At 44.9% G+C, this 8,638-nt stretch overlaps 1 protein-coding gene across 19 annotated transcripts in view; it reads left to right on the top strand.

Moving 5' to 3' along the window:
- mical3a (microtubule associated monooxygenase, calponin and LIM domain containing 3a) overlaps window positions 1–8,638 on the top strand; it is a 77,489-nt gene that overhangs the window by 17,829 nt on the left and 51,022 nt on the right. Inside the window, exon 1 of one of the 19 annotated variants that reach the window (XM_031862471.1) lies at window positions 31–187. The exons of 17 other annotated variants lie outside the window; for them this stretch is intronic. The gene's annotated coding sequence lies outside the window, so the exon portion shown is untranslated. One more of the 19 variants, XM_031862478.1, reaches the window with a different exon arrangement.

Consider the following 8,638-nt stretch of genomic DNA (forward strand, 5'->3'; position numbering starts at 1 on the left):
CCCCCCCCCTTAGTCTATGTTACCATGACAACGAGCACTGGTCCAGGCAGCATCTTGCTGTGGTGAGAAGAAAGGGGGGAGAAGGTGGGAGGAGAGGCAGAAACAGACAAGGACAGGGAGGGAGGAAGATAGAAAGAAAGCAAACCTCGGCCGGAGGATCACCTTGTGTCTGTCTTCCCTCTGTACAGTGAGTACTTCGCCTCCATTGTCCGCTTTCATCCGCTTCATCGTAGGTGAACGAGTGGAGACTTGATGCAGCCCATCGTCAGCTGTATTTGATAATGTGATATGGCAGGTGCCTTTGAAGTTTTTCGGGTATGACATCATGTGTAATTCCTTTGTTATGTTGATTTGTGGAATGTGTGCAGCCTGCCTCACCTTAGGAAAGACAACCCTTTGTCTGCATGCGTCAGTCAGCGTCCTCAGTGAAAGGCTGATGACTACCCTCTGTTAAGGACAGAGGCGTGGTGGGGACCGGTGCTCAGCGCAATTGGAAGCGGTTTCATAATATGGCGAAACTCCCTCTGATGTATTGTGCGCCGGCAGAGAGCCATCCTGCTCCTGACTCCTGATCCCACACATTTTTTCCCCAGTGTGTTTTTGTTCTTTATCGCTATACTCTATCAAGTCTGTCTCCCTCTTTCTCTCTCTCTCTCTCTCTCTTTCTCTCATTTTCACACAAGCAGACCCGGTTGACATCCCGCGTCCGCTGAGGTTTGTTTAATTAGCAAATCCGTGCAAATCCAACTAGGGCATCTTGTTCTGATTGGAGACTTCATATGTAACGTCCTTGCAGTGGAGGAGACAGCAGGCTTTCCTGGCTGCAAGTCAACTCACCGTCAAAATGCTGCTGCTTTGAATTAGCATAGGTTTGAACCTCATATTAGTATCGCAATAACGCGTGAGAGATGTGATGCAACGTTAATGTTCAATTACATGAGATAGAGCTACATTGTTAGTAGGCACATAACCTTAACCGCAGTTAGTTTTCTTCATCTTTCAACCGATCCTTTATGATCTAACCATAATAATCTAGTATCATTATATTTTGCCTAATTCAATACATATCCCAATCTCTTCTCTTATCTATAATTCTGTTAAATATCCCTGTACCTTAACCTCCAAATATGAAGGCAGGACAGATGTTATGCACAGAAGAACTTTTTGAATCTCTTACCACGTGACACGGTCTGTTGACTGAACAACAATAATATAGCACTGATCCTTCCACGTGGCTGACTTCAACTTGAAGTTTACACAACATCTTTGTGAGAGATAACAAAATGCAACGCGTCACTGTGTGCCCTCAATAATCAGCCACACGGGCCTATCTGTCCAGAGACACGAGGCGACAGGAAGGCGTCCGTCTCGTTGGACTCTTGAGAGGGAGGGACCGACTCTGTAATGTGCAGTGCGCTGATAGTAGAAAGGTTCCTCCTTCCAGCTTTGTACTCAGAACACAGATAAAAGCCTGTTTCTGATCAAAGTGGATGAACCTTGTCTAAAGTAGTCATATATTGAGATTCCTCTGTTTTTGCCTGGGATCCAGATGTTGGCAGTGGCACGTTTAAAGCAGCAGTGACTTTGATAGTTGAGTGGCTTATACAAAGGGCCCGCATGTCATTGGCCTTTCCCTTTGAATCAGCCAAGACACTTAGGATAATCATGACAGCTTTTAATAGGCTCTTTGCCTTTGCTGTCCGGATTGCTATGTCGTTGATTTGTAGGCTACAATATATTTTCTGTAATATGAATATAAGTCTTGGATTGTGTCTTGATTGAGACAGAACAAAGCAGAGCATCAGTGATGCATATTTCTGTCTGTGGGAAGCAACCAGAGACTCACTATGCTGTTTTCCATGTGATGTCTTGCCATTTGAAAGTGATTTTTTGAAACTTATTATCATCCCAAGTTGTATTCTCAAGTGTTTTTTTTCCACTAAGGCAAACTTCAGCCGCTCAGAAACCACAACACAGTCCATGTCTATGCTTTGTTAGAAAACAAACAAATGAGCTTTGGAATTCAGTGGGAATTATTATATTTTTCAAGATTCAATATAGTGGAAAAGACACTCGCAGACAGACGCAACAAACCCATTGAACCTGAGGAATTAGATTCATGACTCATGCAACCGATGAAATGACTTATCCCTTCCCTCAATGCTGCCTTTACAGATGGCCATTTCATTTCAATCCCAACAAGACTAAACATACATGACATGCGTCACACAAATGTCACAACAATTGATCTTATTGAAATCGAATTGACGGTTATCACTCAATGTTCTGCGCAATTATTATTAATAATTCATCATTAAGCTCTCTTCAGGAACCGCTGCTAACCTGTCTAAACGTGTCGTCTCAAGTCGAGTCAGTATTTATTTAGGGTGCACAATCACACACGAGGTTTCATGGAGTACCTTAGAGTAAACGAGAATTGTAATAAAATCTCTGCAATTGGGCTATCATGGAAGATGCCGTCCTTGTTGTGTAAACCAGGTTTAATATTTGTGACACCACGTGAAGGCAGCCGTACTGCTGCGTCACGTTGGAAGAGACCAATCGGATGAAACTGAGTTAAAACACGCAGGCTCAATCCAAGGAGTAGTGGGGGGGTTTATAACTCACATTTTCAAATAAATCCGGACGCATCCTTACATAACACAATGTCTTCTAAGTATAACATAATAAGGTATATTACTGCTATCGCTTTAGCATGATTTACAAAGAAATAAATGAGATTGCGACGCTTCGGTAACGTGTTGTTATTTATGGACTTGCTCGCTCCCCCCTCCTTTTGGTGGTTATGGTTTCGACCGATCCCTCTCTGTCAGTTTCAAGTGGCGCCTTCTCCTCTGCCGTGTGGCTCCGTCCTCAGCGAGCCTTATACCTTCTTAAATAATACCACCAATACTACGCCACTGTGGGATTTTACGGGAATATCTGGATCCACGCACGGGCATGGATTGATTCCCGCCACGTACGAGTGAATCACAAACGCACCGGGTTCAGAGGTAAGAAAGGGATGGTGTGACTAACACGGTGCGTTTGGTAACGTTACCCAGGGATCCGCCGACTGCACCTCGGCGTGTTTGGGAATGTCACGGTCCGGTGGTTTTAATAGAGCAACTAACGACTTAACTACGCGGTCATGCAATTAATCAGACTCTTTTTAAAAATCTGCATTGTTCATGCACGTTGTTGAAATGGTGCATCAGAGGACATGTGCCAACTGTTGTTTGAATTCAGTTGAGCGACCCGTCTGTTGCATGTGGGACGGGACAGCCTGTGGAATGTGTTGAACGGTGCCAACATGTACCCTCAGTCAGTCATATCCTCATCTTGGACACAATCATGTGGTTCAAAAGCCTGTTGGTCCTGGAAGTTTGTCTTTATCTCACTGATCATCATATCAGATGGCTGTTAATGAATGGGCAGATCATGTTTCTAATTCAAATAACTCTTCAAAGGGTACTTTTGAGAACACGGTTATTAAATAACAGTCATAACTAAACAGAAAAAAAAACATGTTAATTATATGTCCTTGACTTGACTCTCAGGGGAGAGTACCTGTTGTTATGGTTTTGTTTACTCTTTCTATGGAGCATTTCTGCAGCCCCATACATTACTTTTAACATCATATTTTACACACACATGCTGCATAATGGTTTAGAACAACATAAGTCAGTCCAAAGTTGTGTTAAAAACCATTTAAGTACAATATATGTCTATCTATTAGAGGCAATGTAGCAAAGTGTCCAGTATCAGTTATTTTACCTTCTCTCTCTCAGAAGAGCAGAAACTGGATCGTTTCTTTTGAATGTAGCAGCTTGTTTTCATCCTCTCATCTTAAGTCTCACTCTGAGTTATGCATCATGTCTAAGGCAAGGCGCTATGACGAGATGTTGCTGCTCAAAGAGAGTGAGGGATGTTGTTGTGATGCACCTGATTTGTGCTCTGAGGTCTTTGGTGTCGTACTGTAGAAGCTTTGGCATCGCGTTATGAGAAAGCCACTCTACATTATCTCACTGATGCGTGCCTTGTTGTGCGACAAACGGCAACAGATAACCCTCAGAATGGACCACACGTCGACCTTCTGTGGCTTAGTGGAGCGCTGAGGTCCTGACCTGACAGGACAGAGGCTCTTATCTTGTCTCCGGTCGAGTGATGGAGCATTTTGTTCTATTGATCTTCGTCGCGTTTCATCCACATCCTTTAAATGGTCCGCAGCAGCTTCAAATGCAAGACTCCGGGCATCGTCTCTTGGGTCAAAGGGCGTCCCGGGCTCCTGCAGACGTTAATTGGGATGTGCTACCTCTGTTAAGCCGCGTGTGTTTCCATAAGTCACTGTTTACCTCTTAAAGAGATCAGGATGTGGAGCACATAAGGAGGAGGATGTTTGCACAAGACAGAACTGGAGAAGGCTGCCTGTGGTCCACTTGTTAGCTTAGATGCGAGGATGGTTTTGTGTCAATCTGCAGTTCTGTGGACTTGCATTGAATCCTTTATGATTTGTACTTTGTGAAATATTTGAACATGACATTACTTATGTACATAATGTAGCATAGGGCTGGGTGATTTGACAATACTGTACATCCTGAGATGATAGAGATTTGTCCACACTGTTTGTAATGAAGCCATTGTGAGCAATGTTGCAAATCAACAAGAAGGACTGCGTTATGACAATATTGGTTTTACAGGATTTTTATGTCAATCTGACAAAGTATCTTGCTTTTTTTTTTATTCATTGATATTGTGATGATAAACAAGATTTACTGACTGTCACTCCTATTTATTTTGTCCGAGGTGTCTACAAACAGACATAGATGCAGTTCTTCATGCTGCAATTTAATGAAGAGTCGGGTCTCCTTCAGTGAACACATCCCTGCTATGTCTCCCGTTCATCATTAACGAGCAGAGTCCTTGTAACACTATCCTAAATGCGCTGAAACCGTCAACCCATCGGCTGCATCTGTAGAGAAGGAGGTGTGGAAACGTAGAGGTGAAAGTGAAGCTGAGTCACTCTGACCCCTCGCTGAGCTGACTGTCACTCGGAGGGAGAAAGTGAGTTCCTGTCTATCTGACCCCCCCCCCCCTCCTCCTTCGGGACCCCCACAAAGTACCACAGGTCTGGAAAAACTCTGCTCGATGAAAGGACAGGAGGAAGGAAGTCCTCTTAAAGCAGCTGCTGCTGCGTCATGAGCCGCTGGATGTTCCACAACTGCCAGGTTTAGAGGTCCGTCGCTTTGGTTGACTCATCAGAAGCCCGCTGATGTCAAGCCAGCGTGCATATTGTAGTCTGCAGCCAGTAGGTCCTTAAAAGGAGTCTGTAGATGCTAATGGCGTGTTGTTAACTGTTTCAGGGTCGTGCCCCACAGCAAGCGCTTACTGTAAGGAAATCAGCCTGGATGATGAATGACAATTTCCACGTTCCCTCCTTCAAACGGCGTCCTCTACTCAGTGAGGTCGTGTGACGATTAGCGTGTTGTTGAGTCAGACAGACGTTGTAAAACCATTAAGATACCACGGAGGTTAGTAGGTTACTGTTTTCCCATTTTCTAAACGCAGATGATTAATATAATGTTTCTATCACCATTCCCCTTCCTTCCTACAGAACATTTCTTTTAGCTTGGCTTTAGGCGGATCAGATTTAAAAGGACTAACGGCAAAGCCACTGGTTGATGTGGTGTGTGTGTGTGTGTGTGTGTGTGTGTGTGTGTGTGTGTGTGTGTGCGCGCGCGTGTATGACTTACAAATATGGCCCTATAGTCCGTTTGCTTTGGTGATTTCTCACAGCTCCGGATTAAAGACTTACTTTCTTCTTGTAGCTCGCAGGTCGGACGTAGGCCAGTGTAGCGGACGCATGCCTGGGACCAGCGAAGGCTGTGCACATGTAGCCAGTCTGCTGACCCTATAGCAGAACCGCTGGGTCTAACCTGACTCGCATGCAGTTATTGTTTTAAAGTTTAGCAACGTCTAACGGTTGTTCCAATGTGGCTGTAAAGCTGTGTCATAGAAAACCCCAGCTCGTGCAATCAGCTGACTCATGGATTGCGTCTTGTACGCGATATCGTGTCTCCCATCGTTCCAATTTAAAGCTGATCCAGATTATTGCAGGTTAATGGTCTTATTAAATGGAACTTGACTCATGCTTCCCAGCGGTGACGTACGTCTTTAAGCAGGGCGCTGCCTTCTGAAAGAGAAGAGATATCCCTCAGCTCTACAGATGTTTTCAGTGAATTCTTCTTTTTGACATTTGTTGCTCGACCACACAAACCTTCCACTCCATACATCAGCATAAAGGTAATATCTAAACGTATTCATCCGGCCTTGCAAACGGGGTGGGGGCCACTGACAAAGACCTTTGTAACTCAAATACAACCTTTGGTCACGTGACTTTGTCATATTTGTATTAGCTATGTTTGCGTGTGCTGACTGCTGACAGTTTTCTTTTTTTCTCCGGCCCTCTGCACTTAAGCTTGATGTCATCGTTCTATTCTTCTCAGGCCTTTGTTTAATATGAAAGTGAATATTTCACCGGTGGAGTCAGTGTCAGTCTGGCTCTGCTCCCTATGCTGGTATTTTAGGGCTCTCCTCGACCAAATTCGTTCTTAGTCGACTAACACCCGTACAATTTCGTCGGCTGATGGATTAGCAGATCGGAGTTTCTCGTCAAAGAATCGCACAAAAGCACCACTTTAAATCGTGTGTTTATCAGATATGTGTTCATAAGTTTATGGAAATAAGTCATTCAATGTGACTTTTCAATGTGATGTAAAACATGACTTGAGAGCAAAACAACAGGTTAGTTGACTGACTGACTAGAGGGGGCAGCCCCATGAATAACCCATGTCTCTGCACTAAACCCCCACAGGTGGTACCAAGCGTCAGGCTGGTGTAGCTACTCCAGATCTTCTTCTGACACAACGTTATATTCTAAAAACTACACAACAGCTTGTCCTGTTTTCAGCTATCAGGCTTCAGGAAGCATGGACCAGCTGCTCGGCCTATAGCCGTGAACCCTCCTCTCATGTCAGGCCCTTTCACTCCAGCAAACCGTCCATCCCTCTAGAGACCACATCGTATTTCACATTCACTCTCTCTCTGTGTGTGTGTGTGTGTGTGTGTGTGTGTGTGTGTGTGTGTGTGTGTGTGTGTGTGTGTGTGTGTGTGTGTGTGTGTGTGTGTCCCGGGCCGGGGCCTGATGGAGAAACAAGCCCTCTAAATGTTCCTTCCCAGAAGAAAGTAAACAAACCTACACGGGCCTCGTCTCTCTTGGTCTTTTCTTTCATCACAGTGGGGCTGGATATCTGACGGAGGGTTGCCGGCGTCGACCAAAGTTACTCTTTTACCCCCCCCCCGGTGTCTGAAGCAACCTGTGAATCCGATTCTTATCCCTGTAATATTGGTGTGGGTGGTAACTGGAGGGCCTGTGTTTGGGGCCCCCATGAGGCCATACCTGCTTAATTATACAGAAAGATGCTTAGCTTACACCTGCTTCATGCAGCAGCTGTCTCAACTACAAACACAACCAGAGTGAGTGTAGTATTTAAAGGAACAGTTCAATATATTGGGCCCAGTATTTCTGTACCGTGTCTCAGATGGGGAGGTTGCCAGATATGTTCTGTGAACAACAGGCGTTAGCTTTGGCCTCTTTACAGGCAGAATTATATACATACACTTTAGAAAATCTCTGCAGATTTAATGTAAGGAAATATAAAATTAGGCGTGACATATAAAAAAAATAGTGTAGCCCTGATTTCATCAATTTACCTCGACTTTGTATTGCTCTTGGTTCTTAATACTTCCCAGCGTAACTTCTCACATTGGACTTAATTCTGCCTCTATGGTGTATCTGCTCCACCTCGTTTCTAGTTAATCCCCCCCCACCCCTCCCTCATTCTGTTTACTTACTGAAACACCATTTATAGCCAAGCACTTGTCATCTAGATGCTTTAAATGTAATCTGTGCTGATTTGCTTCTTGTAGTACGTGAGTCGGGGGATTAAAGTGTAAAGGAATATGGGTTCTCTTCTGTGCAGCTATCGGCATCGTGCTTCGTGGCTCTGTGTCGGGTGTTCAGTTACCTTCCTCCCGGATCGGCCTGCGGGTCAGGAAGCCCGACTTCCTCACGAGTCCTGGGTGTGCTGAACTGTTTAGTGGCACTGGCACGATTGTGCGTTTGACGTGCATACGTGTGCAACTATTTTGCTCCTTGACTTTGGGACACATTTACAAGTTTTCTTGGTGGGTACGACTTATAGATGGGGAGATACACTTTATGTCAAAAGACATACTATATGCTCTTTATATAATTGCTGAGCTAAGCAACTAAAACAGTGAAGCTCAGAGTCGAATGCAGCAGTAATGTAACAGTGAGGCGAGTGTGCACTCACTCGCTGAACCTCATACCAGCGAGGATAGCCGATATTTGTATACCTTGCTCTCCACAGTCCTCAGTTTACAGTCGGCCTATTAGGTGTCCTGCTCTCTACTCCAGTAGGCGGCTGAGTGAGAGCAGAACCTGGTTCTTAACTGCAACTGGAGCCCTCTGTGTTGCCTGCTCCCTGCGGCTGCTGACATCGTGGTGGTGTTGGCGAGTCATTGTCGATGAAGGAACAGTCTGAGCCGGTCGCGG

The sequence above is a fragment of the Anarrhichthys ocellatus genome, unplaced genomic scaffold, assembly GCF_004355925.1.
Source record: "Anarrhichthys ocellatus isolate YVR2014 unplaced genomic scaffold, GSC_Weel_1.0 scaffold2, whole genome shotgun sequence".
In the NCBI taxonomy this organism is placed as follows: Eukaryota; Metazoa; Chordata; class Actinopteri; order Perciformes; family Anarhichadidae; genus Anarrhichthys; species Anarrhichthys ocellatus.